General features: G+C 40.3%; 1 protein-coding gene across 4 annotated transcripts in view; it reads left to right on the forward strand.

Annotated features, from left to right (window-relative positions):
* The first annotated feature begins 2,129 nt into the window (after positions 1 to 2,129).
* The window catches only part of LOC138038947 (beta-1,3-galactosyl-O-glycosyl-glycoprotein beta-1,6-N-acetylglucosaminyltransferase 3-like), a 28,877-nt gene continuing 16,006 nt past the window's right edge, over positions 2,130 to 15,000 (forward strand). For 2 of the 4 annotated variants that reach the window (XM_068885048.1, XM_068885044.1), the window contains exons 1-2: positions 2,130 to 2,215; positions 11,769 to 11,893. The gene's annotated coding sequence lies outside the window, so the exon portion shown is untranslated. Of the gene's footprint in view, positions 2,216 to 2,733; positions 2,809 to 11,768; positions 11,894 to 15,000 lie in introns of those variants that run through there. The other 2 variants (XM_068885045.1, XM_068885046.1) reach the window with 2 other exon arrangements.

Below are 15,000 nucleotides of genomic sequence, written 5' to 3' on the forward strand. Positions count from 1 at the left end.
TGGTTGCTTATTACATGGTAAATGTTTTATATTCGTTTGAGCGAGGCAGCGAATTAGAATATAAATGATATTCACTTTACCTCTCGAGTTGTTCGTTGTCATAATGATTACTGTCTTTGTTTCTTCCCACAAATCGTAGGCAGATCAAAAACAGACGTGAAAATCAAATTGCGAAAACGTGATCGAATGAGACAATCTCGACACCACAGGATGTGAAATGCGACGGCAAGCGGATATATCTGTCATCTCGACCTTGGTTACCGACCGAACATGCCTGCTGACAGGTTTAATCGAAATTTTACCTTGGTTCATGGCGTTTACCGTGATATCAGTTGGCGTTTACAAAGGCAATTTTCTTTTATTACAGCATATTACATTTCCGTTTTAGAGTTTTTGGAAGTATCAATTATGTAATAGTTTGGTGTCTAAGGTCGTGTTACAATGATGGCGTTGAAGTAATTTTGGAGCCAGACTGCAGCCAATGCTATTAGCATCGAACATACTTCCATTGCTAGTGCTTTTTTTTTTTTTCTGGCTAGTTTTGCTCCTTAGAAAAAGGAAGAATTTTATACGGTTTAGTTTAAAACATACCATTGTATTGTACTGAATTTACACATTTGCACCACACAAATCTCAGCCTCAAGTTTATTGCTACAGATTTATTGCTACAGGGTTTATTGCTACAGGGTTCTAATCGGGGGAACAACGCATTTTTCTTCGAAACTCAAGGGATTTTGGTCAAGGCATTGTGGTTATGCGCAAATGCAGGAATTAAGATGCGCGGTAAGATCTTGTCACGGTACGAGAAACGTTTCTAGCTCTCTCTTTTGCGTTGGCTGGGCTGCCACAACGCCAAAGGAAAAGAGACCTCTGTCTGCAGGAAATTAGAACAGAAGCTTGCAGCCTTCTCTGCTTTTTACTCTTCTGTATCATTTTTCGCTTCTTTGCTTCTTCTTTTATCCGTTTATATAAACTTCATCGCAGCTTCATGAAACACAAATAGGAAAGGCTGCCAGGCTGAACTTAAGTGGGGAATAGTCAAGATTTCGTAAAATATGAGTATTCCCATCGGAAAAAAAAATGCATGTGACGTCTACGAAAGGATCTGACATATCGCCTATCTCCATCAACGGTCTCCCATCATCCAGGTACCACCCCTGCCAGAGAAACCCATCACAGTTGAAGGACGAGCGGTGAATCAAGCTTATGTCATGCTGAGTTTGATGATTCACAAGTCTTCCTCATGTCACTAACTAGGACTTAAGTTACACGAAAAGTAGCCTGACTCATAATAACCACAGCACTTCGCGCTTCAATATGCTGTGAAAAAAAAAGTTGAAAGGAACTCTATCCCCTTTAATTTTATCTCCTTCAATCTTTCTGGGCTTCGCGCTTTACTAGTAACCATATGTCGTCTCAGGGGACTATTTTAGGTTTCCTCAGAAACGATGGGTAGTTATTTTTACCGACAGTTTTACCACAACTTACCCTTTTTTAAAAAAAATAAAACACGTCAGTATCGCAATTACTTACGATTGGCCTATTGGAGGCTAGTCAAAGGCAAAGTACAGTACTTAGTCTCAATCAGTCACATGAATCATAGTACTCGGCGCGTATTAAAATCACTCAAGAAGAACATGCTGGTATCCTCAAAGTATTGTTTATATTCTTTTCTCGAGTGGGGTATGGTCCAGAAGGGGGCCAGTTTCGTTAGACCCATTTAAGGGGGTATGTTACGTTAGTTTAGGGTGTTTCATGGGGGAATCTTTAGTTACTCACGAGTTTAAAACTCTAAAATGATAATGGCGAATTCCTTTACCGACGCAATTATCGTTACATCACAAACAAGGTGATTCTGAGCAAAAACGTTCTTTATCCAGGCGATTTACAATAAAACTTGAAAAACGTTGGGCCGATTGTTTTCAAAATAAATGCAATCGGTTTCAATATTGTCCATTTGTGTCGATCCATACATCTTTTTCCTTTATGTATTTCTTTTATGTTGTTCAACGGTTTTAAGTGGTTATTGCAATGTTTCATTCTACTGGGCATTACAGGCCCCTGATGTAGATGCAGCTAACACCCCCACCCTCCCACCCCTTGCCCAGTACGCTGATGTTTTGGGTGTCATGAAATTTCATCATTTTGCGTGACAAATGTCGTACACAAACAGTTTGGCTTTTAAGTGTTTGGCATCGTTCTGACATTTTTGAAGGTAGGTCTTCGTTTTAGATCAGTGGGTCTTTGTTTTAGATCAGTGGGTTTTCGTAGTGCGAAAACTAAGACCCTTTGTTAATAGTGGATAAATAGGGTCTTTCCAATGACGAGAAACTCAGTATGTTATAACCCTTTGGTTGTAACCACTAAAAATGTGATACCCCGGAGTAATTTTGTCAGCACCTATTTGCTATCCTATTTCCAGTCAAAAAACAAGTGAGTGAGGCAAATGCGGAGAAATTAACAGACAATCACCTATTTCAGTCCTCCATCAGACAAATCATACGGCACTCGTGCATTGTCGGGCGTGACTTACGTCTAACTTGTGAATGCACGCCCAAAAGCTCTACAATGATCGAAATTACCCCGCGGTACCACATTTTTTTAGCGGCTACAACCAAAGTGTTAACATACTGAGTTTCTCGTCATTGGAAAGACCGTATCTTATGATATCAGATTTTCCGTGCCAATAAGTAAACACTTTTTTTCTGTCACACAACACTCAAAGTGACAAGAAAGAATGTACCATGGCGTCGTCAAGTTAAACCTTGGTAAGGAGACAATATCCAGCGCTCAAATCTCTCACTAGCGGTAAGTTTTCCCGGGTTTCTTTCCCGTAATTACCACCATTAACATAGGGTCTAAGTTTTCGTAGTACGAAAACTAAGACGGGTCTTAGTTTTCGCTAAGCTAAGAGAGGGGGACATGGGGATTTGCGGTGTTGCGGTGTTGATGGTTTTTTCAATGCGGTGATGCGGTGAATAAAATCTCAATTTGCGGTGTTGCGGTGATCGCAAACCCAACGGTGTGCGATGTTTGTGTTTCTCAAGCTACGGTGTTCGGTGAAATGAAATCATTTGCGGTGCTGTGGTTTCTTGTTTGATCTTTCTCAGACCTAAATTCAGCACGTAAAGTTCGTTAATCCATCCGTGATAATTTATGACAAGCACGTACCATTGTGTTTAATTTGTCGAGTTAATCTTCAATACGCTTAAGCTGCCAAAGAGAAGCTGTTTTCGTTGATAAATACGTAACTTGATAAGTAACTTGACCGCTTCCACCAAGGAGTTGTGTTTATTTTGTGGAAAATTGTTTAGGTAGAAACGTGTTATGTCAAGTGTAGACGTTAAAATAATGTAGCTAAAAATAATTGTTGCAGTGACGGTGTTTCGTCGACTTTTCTTGCGGTGATGCGGTGTTCGTTAATTTTTTTGCGGTGTAGCGGTGTTTAGGGCCCCCCCAAGTCCCCCTCCTCAGACCCCGGGGTCTTTAATAGGTCTTGGCAGCTTCTGCAGGTACCAGAGCAGAAATTACGTAAAAGAAAAGAAACAAAAGACAGAAAACAAAACGACTCCAAATAAAGACTAATCCCAAGTGACCAAAAGCATAGTGCTTTCCGGTACCTGCAGAAAGACCCTAGGTCTTGGGTCTTAGTTTTCGAGGGCCTTAGTTTTCGAAACACCCCAGTAGGTTTTCGGTTTAGATCACAGGGTATTCGTTTTAGATCAGTGGGTCTTAGGTCTTAGGTCTTCGTTTTTGGGTCTTCGTTTTAGAAACACTCTTGGATCAAGGTGTCACGCAAGGTGACAAAACGGAAATTCAAGATGCTGTATTTTCGAAGCGAAAGACATCACGAAACTGGAAACTTGAAAAATATTTATTTCTAGGTGATCATCAACCTCCTATAGATAAAAATTCAGAAGACATTGCGATTTTAATTTTAGAATTTGATGAAGTCAGTGTGAAACCCATCGATACCTATCCATGCCAAAAGCTTTCAACGACAGAACTTGGAAATATTAAATGTCTGAAGGATCATCTCGATCGTTTTCGCGAAATCAACATGACAACGTGGCTTTAGCGACCTTTATTGTTTAACCCTAACCCGAATCTTACTTCTACTTCAACGTTCCACGCGAGGTATTAGGAGCTTAAGATTTTACGACGGCGACGGCAACAACAACGGCGCAAAACAATGATATCATTGGTTCAAAGAGCATAAATAATCGTGCTGCACGTGCAGCACGGATTTTAGCAAGTATGTTTCCGGTACTCTGCATAACGACGACGTGAAATCACCAAATTTGAGGTTTTGAGGACAACGTGATGAGAATGCAACAGAGAATCTTTCATTCTCTGTTTTCACTTTGTAACTGCTCGTACCAATTTATTTTTAGGATACTTCACCAAAATTGTAAGATGTGAACGAGATAGAATAACCGCGAAAGTACTATGATAAAGCAAAGTGATATTTCGAAGTGACGTTTTCGTTAAAGTCGTCGTCGTAGATCTTAAGGTCCCTATTAAATTGAACATGTTTTGAACTATGCTGAATTTGAATAAATTAAATTTTGGTCACGCTTACGCTCACATTACATCATTACATGGCGCTGTAACTGTTTTGATTCTTCAGTTTCCTTTACGGCTGATTTCCTCCTTTCATTTCGTTCTTTGTCGTAAAAAAAAAGGGTGAAAGCGTCGTCATAGCCCTTTTATATTTCGCCAAAAATTTAAGGGGCGTTGTATAGATAACTACATAAAATGTAAAAAAACAACAAAAAACCGTGGATGTAAACTTGTGGGCTTTAGACTGCGGACTTGAACTGCTTTTTAGGGTATAGGTCGAATTTGGAATGGTTTCCCAGTTACCTGAAGAGAGTAAAAGGTAAACATTACTCCTCAGACGAGGCAAGTTCATATTATCGACGGCTGTTTACAGTCGACAACAGGCGGTAAGTTGAGCGGGGTTTGGAACGTTCAACCACGATGGCATGAACCACCGTGACATGAACCACCATGAACCACAATGGTAACCACCGTGGCATGAACGATTGTTCTGCCGCACCGAAGCGGCAGAAATGCAGGAATGCTGTACGATCTATAGGAGCATTTACATGTTGAGGCACAAGATATTCCAATCACGCAGACCACCAGAACACTTTATCGAATAAGAACCCAGATAATTAAGGGACCTTCTTGTAGGCTCGAGTCTTCATGATCAAGTGACTATCCTTCAGTTGTCTTTTCGCGCGTTGATGCAACTGTGACTAGTTTACAGGAAAACATGAATTTGGTGAAAACAATAGCTAGAAAAGCTTTCACATTTTTACTACTGAGAATTAAAGTACATTGACTACAACATTATAACCGATTTAGGGAACGAAAGGAGTTGAATGTTGTATTATTGAGAAGGCCTTATAAACTCAGCATTGGGAAAATATTTAATTGTACGGACAATGCAAATTCCTTGTCTAAAAACTGAAAGTAGAAAAGACTCCCCTGTGTAGCTGATCTGACTTTATAAAGGAAACTGGAAAACTAAACAAGGTTGATATGTTAAAGAAACAATGGAAAGTGTTTCATCTAAATCTGCCGCCAAGATATTTCCTTTATCCAGTCTAGATATAACTCATACTTTAGAAGCATTGAATGTTTTCAAGGCTAAATACATTGAAACTTGATAAAGGTTTTACTTTCTTTCTTCCTTCCTTACTCACTTTCGGGGGGTGAAGAGGAATAATCCGGAGTTCATTATTCCATTATTTCTGTTCGAAAATTGTGGATATCCATTATTTCAGTAAAAGAAAAACTCGTTATTCCATTGAAAGGACGGATTTATCCCGGATATAATACGCTGTTGCGTCCCCGTTTACTTGATTACCGTGTAAATCCCATGACGTTATTTCTTCACAATGATAGAGCTTGTTTACATTTGTCAAGAGATCAAGTGCAACGTAATTTTGACTGAGAAATCGTTACCAATGGGTCGTTTAATTGTTCTTGCATTCATTGGATAGTGACATGATTCTGCGAGTTATAGACCTTTTTAGCGTCCACATTTGCTTTCCCAATTTACCACGTGCTATCCTCAAGGGAAAACTCCTTTTGTGCTCTCGTTAATTAAGGCGTACACTGTCACGGACATAGGACGCACTTTCAAAGCAACTGTTCCCTAGAGCAACATCACATGGTATTGAGAACTGACGAATAGATGGTTATTCAATTGATTCACATATGCGCCGCATCGCTGAGCGCAATAATGTGAGCAGTATCAAGGGTGACCCTCATCTGCACAAGGCTCGATGACCAGCCGCTGTTTCGGGAAATGAGCCAGCGGTCACTCCCGAGCTTACATCTGCACTTTCAGAGTAAAATCTAATAGACCCTTTGCATAAATGGCGCCCAAATTTGAATAACAATAATTGATACATCCTTAGCCTCGTGTTTATGTTTCAAGACAAAGGAGTTTTCTTATTAATGTGAGGCTAAGGATGTATCAAGTATTTGGGCACCATTTATGCAAAGGGTCTATTGCGAGATAGATAGAGAGATCGATAGTTTATTAAAACAATCGCTACATGGCAGTACGTGGACTGTATTGCGTAACTGAAAACCAATAACAAGCTAAAAATATACACTACTTGAAAAAAATAAACTATATAAGTAAAAACCATCTAAACCTTATATACATCAAATGCACATGCTTAGGATAAATGAGTTCTTAAAGCGATTAGTGCTAAAACGAGGCGTGGCGCAGGTCCTAGGGCGTCTTAAATTATACCTTGGATTCTTCTTAGGAGATAGTAGCGAAGAAAACGTATACCCTGGACATGTTGAATAGTGAATTGTGAATAGTTTATTTGAGTAAAACATTGCAGCCAAAGGGCTGAATTGCGTTATACATTAAATACAAGAGTAGATACTAATAGGCAATTATATACAATAAAGATTTGATTTGGACAAATTATTACTAAGGCCCTCTTTTGCACCCGCTCTAAGTCTTTAACCAAGTACTCAGGAAGTGAAGAGTGGAAAACTAGTATGGCATAATCACATACAGACCTTATACATGTGATATAAAAACTTACTAGCTCTGCCTTAGGGACGCATGAACGTTTTCGCTTCTTAAGAAAATAAAGGCGTTTAGCAGCTTTTTTAACTAATGTTAACATATGCTCGTTCCAACTAAGATTACTGCTGATAGTTAAGCCGAGTAACTTAGCGTTATCTACAACTTTAAGGGCCTGACCGTTAACTAGTAAAGGAGGCAGATCATCACGAGGTTTTGCGAAGGCTATTCGTAACTCTTAACATTTTTCGTTAAGTTGGAACCTGTTCTTGATAGCCCAGTCCTCAACTGAGTTCACTAGTTGTTGGGCGAAACTGATTTGACCTTTCTCTAGAACTTCAGATACAGTTGTATCATCTACATATTTCCATAGGCTTGTGCCATGAAGTATTACATCGTTGATAACAAGGATAAATAGCCAGGGACCAAGGTTTGTGCCCTGGGGGACGCCAGAGGGAACCAAACCCCACTCCGACACGCACCCCTCACAAAGCTTGACTCTCTGGTACCGGTCGCGCTAGCTACGAAAATTCATTATCCAATTTACAACACTTACCGGCAGATTGAGAGACTTTAACTTATCTGTTCCAATCCTATGACCTATCAGGTCAAAAGCTTTCCTACCGTCACACATGATTATTCTTAGCGCCGTTTCCATCGGTGGCCATGGTCCAGTTGTGTAGCATATCTAACAGGGCGAGTGTGGTGGAGGATTTAGGTTCTGCTCCATATTGACATTCGTTCAGTATCTGCAGCACTGCTGGTTTGACATGCAAACTCACGACAAACTCCTCAGCAATCTTGGATAAACAAGGTGTCAGCGATATAGGACGAAGATCTTTTTTCAAGTCCTTTACAGGTTTTTGCTTTTGCAGTGGTGTAACGTCTGCATGCTTCCATATACTATGGAGTCGCTGTTCCTTAATTAAAGGAGGCATTCAAGATCTTTGTGATGGGACCGACCAGAAGTTCGCTTTACTCCTTTAGCATCCAGTTTGAGATGGCGTCGGGGCTTTGGCTTTGGCTGGGTTCAGTTGTCTTTAGGCCTGCATGATAAACTTGGTGTTCCGTAACTTGCAGGAACGTAGGGGACTCATCCAAGGATAGTGTGACCAGCGGTTCAACCAGTCGGTATTCTTGCATGGGCTCTAAAAAGGCAGTGTTGATGGAATTAGCTAGCTCAAGGCCGTCGAGGTTGACAGCATCTATTAGATTGCGCAGTCTTCAGATCGTGGCTGTAGACCACTCAAACGCTTTACCTCACTCCACCATCTCTTTGGGTTGCTGTCTTTAAGATTGCTGATCTTAAACTCGTAAAATTTTGCTTTGCAACGTTTTGTTTCACGATTAACGATGTTCCTGTAGAATTTAAATTGTAAAGAGTCAGGACCCAAATTGTGGAAGGCACTTTCGATGATAAAGACTTTCAACTCAGTAGTCATCCAGGGAACGTCCCTAACATTCACACGTTTCTTCTTCAAGGGCATAAAGATGTCAAGGCCTGTAGTTATAGCCTGTCTGACAACGCACTATAGCTCTTCGCAAGTGTTTAGCAATAACAAAATTGATTCCCAGTCTAGATTACCAAGTTATCGACCGAACTCAGCTTTGTGACATTCACACGTGTCCCTTGTGTAGATAAATTTGTTGGAGGAAGTGGAGCTTTTAGCCCTTGTTTTCGGCTGAGCGAGTATTGTGTAAGGATCGGAAATACCAAATGGCAGGAATGCTTGGGGTTTACTGAAATGGTTGTGCAGGTTGGTAATTATCAAGTCCAGTGTGACATCGTTCCTTGTTGATACTTTGACAAGTTGTATTAGCTGGAAAAGATATGTCAGCCGTTTATTGTCACATCTGTGGAAGTCTCCGCACACAAGAAACGCACAGTTCGGATAAATAGTCTCTACTGAGGTCAGGCAATTAGATGGATGATCACGAAGGCAGTTATTATTGGTTGGAGATTGTTTAGGGTGATACACTACAGCCACCACCAGGCCAGCAAAACCTCTTGGCATACGTGTAAGAGTAATATGCACCCATAGCACTTCGTGTAAATCGCAGCATTTGATGTTTGCTAAAAGGTGATATTTCTAAGAGAAGTTAGTAATATAGAGGCCTACTCCACCGTGGTTGTCAGTTGATCTATCCCTGCGTATGATTGTATATCCTGGGATAGCATCAATGCTGTCATCAATACGTTCACCTAGCCACGTTTCTGTAATGAATGCCAAGTCAACGATTTGCGATAAACAAATTCCTGAACTTCGACGATTTTTGGTGCCAAGGACATGACGTTAGTAAGCATTACTGTAGGTGCATGTACATGGTGTATTTTGATTTTGACCAGTATCTGGACGTTTTCCTGTTGACTGATCTCGGGAATGTCAACGTTTTGGCCAAGGCTGTCAAAGGTGTCAACTTGAATATTTAATAAGGATCCTGTTGATGGTAAATGCCCACTATTTGAGGTATTAGTTAGATATGAAGGTGTAGATGTAATTTCAGGAATAGTTCTGGCAATCTTCCTTACTACGCCACGACAACCTCTCCCAGTGAGCTTGGTTTTTTAGACCCCAGTGTTGCATAATGAGCGGAAAAGTTTCGGTCTGAGCGGCGATGTTGCCAGTCCGTTCAGGGCCAATAAAGCAGCTCTGCTGTACAATACAGCCGTAAGGCATAAGTTTAATGTAAAACAGATCTTCCTATGAAGTAGAGTTGAGCCTAAGAATAAACTGAAGGACAGAGATATATCGCGTGTGCTGCCTGCAAGGTGCTCGACCGCTCGACCACGAGCGCTGTCACATCACAATATTGATACTGAACCGAAAAGCTTGTGACATAGTGCCACGTGTCTGGCCTACAGTGTGACCAGACATGAATCCAGGTGCATCCTTGTACCTAGTTTTGCATCCAAAACACTCTTGGATCTCATACATTTCAAAGTATTTTTCTTTGAAATCCTTGGACACCCTTTTCCAGTCATAAACGGAAGAAATCTACCTATAGTGCACTTTCCTTCGAAGCATCTCGTCTGAAACAAGCTGCCGCCATCTGCGGCACACCAAGCTCACTGAGTCAAAATGGCAGCATCTTCCTCACTGTCGCAGACAAGCTGCGGGATCTCAATTAGCAGTTCGTCTGGATGAAAGGCAATGTCTAGAGAAACAGTTTCAATAGAATCACTGCTCATGACAGTTTACTGACTATAAATCAACATTTAACTGAAGGCGTAAACTATACTTTCTTTTGTAGAGGAGAATGCAAATTTATGCGTCGAGGTTGTCTTTGTTCCTTCGACTCGAGCAATTCCGATACTAAAACCGTGACAAACGTACCAATTTTACACATAAGCCCTCTGAATAAGTCTGATTACGTTTTTACTATTTAGTAAGGCCGAGTAGTTCAGTTCGGGTTTCATCGGGTGTCTTCCCTTCGATCCCCCTCCAGGACTCACGGTAATGTTGAATGCTCAATGTTCCCGATTTCACTAACGCCTCACAGGGTAGGGTATTGCGTGCCAACTACTCATGTGGGCTTTTAATTTCCTCGGAGGAAATTGTTTTTGACTCAGGTGATTAACTGAATCGTTCCTGACGAAATCAACCAGGCATTTGTTAATTTCTGGGGTACTTTTCTTTTTCTGATCCTGAGGCAGAATTGTTTTAGAGACAACTTAATAACCGTTAGGTGTCTTACATTAATATGCTCAAGGATAAGTTAAAAAGAAAAAAAACAAACAAACAACTAAAAGGTACGTTATTTTACTCTGAAAACGACGAACGATTAACATTCTTTCCAGTAGTTCATTCAGTTCACACAAGGTGATCACGGGCACCTTTATGGTTGCCTAGCACGTGATCGATTTCTTCCTTTTGACAGAACATCATGAACTTTCCCCTTGATTCGTAAAAGTCAGAGACTGCAGAAATTTTCTTGTTTTTCGGATGGAGTGTCATTAATTTTTCATTTCGATTCAGAGTTATGCTATTTTTTTCTTCTTCTGTCTTTTGGCTTGTCTTTTACTGTACTTTTTGGTGCAAACGCAAAGCCAAAAAATGTTTTGACCAGGCATCGGATTAGTTCTGTGCAATAAACGTTTTCTTAGTGCAACTGCAAGACATGCATGACATGCAGGAAAACGCCCGTCAGAGCAATTTTCAGTTGTTATTTTTGTTTTTATTTTTTGCAGACTATTTATTTAAAGAAGAAACGAGTGAATTTTACTTTAGAGCGTGTTTTGTTATCTTTAACTGAATTTATTACCAAAGCTTAAGAAAACTAAAAGACCTCAAAATGGGACAGGACATTACAAAATAATTAAACGTATGAACGTGAGGCAAAGGGTCTCTGCTGGTACGACGTCTGGGTGACCCTCAAATGGTTTTAATGACCCCCCCCCCCCCCCCACTTCAAAAACATAACTGGAACGCGGCAGTTCAATACCACCTAATTCAGTGCCTTCTGTTTTAGTGTAACACGTACCACAGAAAACCCAGTGTACGCTTCATGGAGTGTCTAGTTTTGTTATCGATAATAACTTGTCTTGTCTGTGGAGACCCTTAATTAATTGATATTTGACAGAAGAGAGACTCATCATTGCACTTTTATGTGAAATGTAAGACGTCGGACTGAAATGTACGTTTTGCCAACAGTGGACCAGAGTTATTTAATGTTGCATCATTTCTTATTTCTTGCATGTAAGCTCCAGACATCAATCGACTTCCTAAAGGAACGAGAAAAGTTGGAAAAAAGAACTTCTCCTGGTTTTACGAGAAACAGCATATGTAGGTGTTGGAACTCAACTTAATAGTTCGTTGTGGCCTTCTGGTAAGTAGTGAGAATGTTTCTAGTATCATTAATGCCGGGAATAATCGAGCTTGTTAAGGGAGGGGGTATTTTCATGTCAGTGATTTAAAAGTGTAGCAAAACTCTTAAGTCTCACCCTTTTCTCGTGCTCTCCAAAATTCCCCCGTGCATCCATTTGACAATTATTTCACGAGCGGAGATATGAGATGAAGACTTAGGCATAGCCAATGAGCTGGGTATCGCCGACTTGGCTATAATCATCTCATATCCAACAAGTATGAGTGGAATGATTGTTTTATTAAAAAACGCCCACAAATTAAACAACAAAAAAGCCGATAGACGCTGCTTGGCATGACCCAATAATAGGCGACTTTAATTCTACATTTCGCAGCGTAGCTAGACTAAAGGGTTTCAACTTGAATGGTAATAGCTTACTTAAACGCATTGATGAAATGAGATGTTTTAATTCATACGCCCTTTGGTATTTTTGCTGTAAATGAGTAAAAAACTGATGAATCTATAACTGCTCTAATAAATGCCCCCTCTCTTACAAACGCCTCCTCTCCATTAGATGCCCCTTTTCTAATACACGCCCCACCCCTCCCTCCCCCCAAAAATCGTCTATCTATAAAGCAAAAGCCTGCAATTTATTTAACACCTTGGTTGCTTGGACGCCCGACGCGCGATATGAATTGATGAAAATCAACCAATCAATAATTCAATAATAATCACTGTCAATCAATGGCAATGACATTGGAAATCAATTAGGTCATCACTGAGTCGGATGTCCATAAAACCAATTGTGAAAATAGAACTATGAATTTTTTGTCACCGCGTTGATATAGAACTATGAACCTTTATTGGATTTTCTAGTTGTTACAGCGAACTTGAAATCAACGCCCCTCACTAATAAACACCTGTTATGTATTTAACGCCTCCCCTTACCCAACAAATATGGGCGTTTATTAGATCATTTACGGTAAGTATTCTTGGCTATGGCGTTGTGGCATTGTACATTAGTAAAGTATACCGGGACGTGTTATGATAAGAACAAGGGCCTGGACGTCTTGAGATGATCTGTGCCAAAATTAGTCGCCCACATAGAATATCTTTTCTGGTATCCATGCACTTGGTACAAACCTCCAAATTCAGGCACGGACTAATTTTTAGTGACTGTGAGATATTTATTCAAAAGTGTGAGGCCGAGAACAAGGAACTGATGATTGATGATGCTTGATGATATTAATTGTGATATGACAAGAGTTTCGTCTGGTGTTCAAACAAAACAATTGATCTTTCCAAATTGACCAAATACGCCTCAATCTTCTATTAAGCACCCCCCCCCCCCTCTTTCTCTCTCTCGTAAAGTTATTAAGGAAGTTATTACTCCCCCCTCTCTTTTAAGCCCCCCCCCCCCCCCCCTCCTCCAAGTAACAAATAACTTGAACAACTTAAATATCCATATAGGACAGTCCTTGCCCTGGTCCGAAACACGAAGCTTATTAGAGGATTTAGGTAATTGACAAACGCACTTGGGTACAGATAAGTCGGCCACCTTGATTGATTACCAAAGAAGATGTAGCTGCGTCAGGTGTCGAACACCATGGGATCTCGGATCACAGTTTGATGTACGCAGTGAGAAAACTTGCGCTACCAAAAACCAATTTGGCTGTGAAAGAAGGTAGAGACTACAAACAAAAGTTTTGCTGCAGAATATATCGTTGAAGATTTAATTTAGCCCAACTGCCTTGGTATGAAATCCAACAACTAAACAATCCCAAGGAATGCTGGAGTTTGGAAATCCTTCTTTTATGAGACATTAAATAGACGTTCACCTATTCGACGTTTTAGGACAACTCTGCACAGTCTTCCGGTAATTGAAAATTTCACTAATTCTTTTATCTTTATTGTGGTAATTTGACACGATTGGGTTTAATGTCTTCAAGCACGCAATGAAATAGGAAGGGTTTTTTGCCTCTAATAGCAAATATGTTGTTGTCCATCATGTTGTGTAATATTCGAACTTAACAAGTTGAAATGTGATACGCAAGGAGACAGAATTGTTTTCTCTTTGATAAATTCGTCATTATAGTGTAAAATGAAGTTCATTTGGAAAGCCAACAATATTTCTTTAACTTTAAGCATATCTGCATATCATTTCATTTCTCATGTGTTTATATCATTCTCACATTCGCTCACTTGGGTGGTTGGTTGGCCGCATCTCAGATATGCTTTAAAGGTGACTGCGCGATGCAGTTATGAGCTATGCTGTCAGTCATTTTACTCTGTAGCTTCGTGATACAGCTCGATTCAATACCCACATTTCACCCTTGATCGCCATAGAGTCTCCATTATCTCAGTGTTTAGAGCATCCGGACTAGATCACGGAGGGTCGTTGGTTCGAATCCCATCTGGGGCTCGGATTTTTTACGAGATCCCAGTTGGTTCTACCATCATTTCATTTCTCATGTGTTTATATCATTCTCACATTCGAATCTATAACTGCTGTAATAAATACCCCCTCTCTTACAAACGCGTCCTCTCCATTAAATGCCCCTTTTCTAATAGACGCCCCCCCCCCTCCCTCCCCCAAAAAATCGTCTATCTATAAAGCAAAAGTATGCAATTTATTTAACACCTTGGTTGCTTGGACACCCGACGCGCGATATCAATCAATGAAAATCAACCAATCAATAACTCAATCACTGTCAATCAATGGCAATGACATTGGAAATCAATTAGGTCATCACTGAGTCGGATGTCCATGAAACCAATTGTGAAAATAGAACTATGAATTTTTTGTCACCGCGCTGATATAGAACTAGGAACCTTTATTTGGATTTTCTAGTTACAGCGAACATGAAATTAACGCTCCTCACTAATAAACGCCTCTTATGTATTTAACGCCTTCCCTTACACAACAAATATGGGCGTTTATTAGATCATTTACGGTAAGTATTCTTGGCTATGGCGGTGTCGTATTGTACATTCATAAAGTATACCGGGACGTGTTATGATAAGAACAGGTGCCTGGACGTCTTGAGATGATCTGTGCTAGCCTGTTCCAGGCTCTCAGGTAGTCGAGAAAACGAAAAGAACTGCGTGTGAAAAGCGAATGGGGGCTTGGG

The sequence above is a fragment of the Montipora capricornis genome, chromosome 2, assembly GCF_036669925.1.
Source record: "Montipora capricornis isolate CH-2021 chromosome 2, ASM3666992v2, whole genome shotgun sequence".
NCBI lineage: Eukaryota > Metazoa > Cnidaria > Anthozoa > Scleractinia > Acroporidae > Montipora > Montipora capricornis.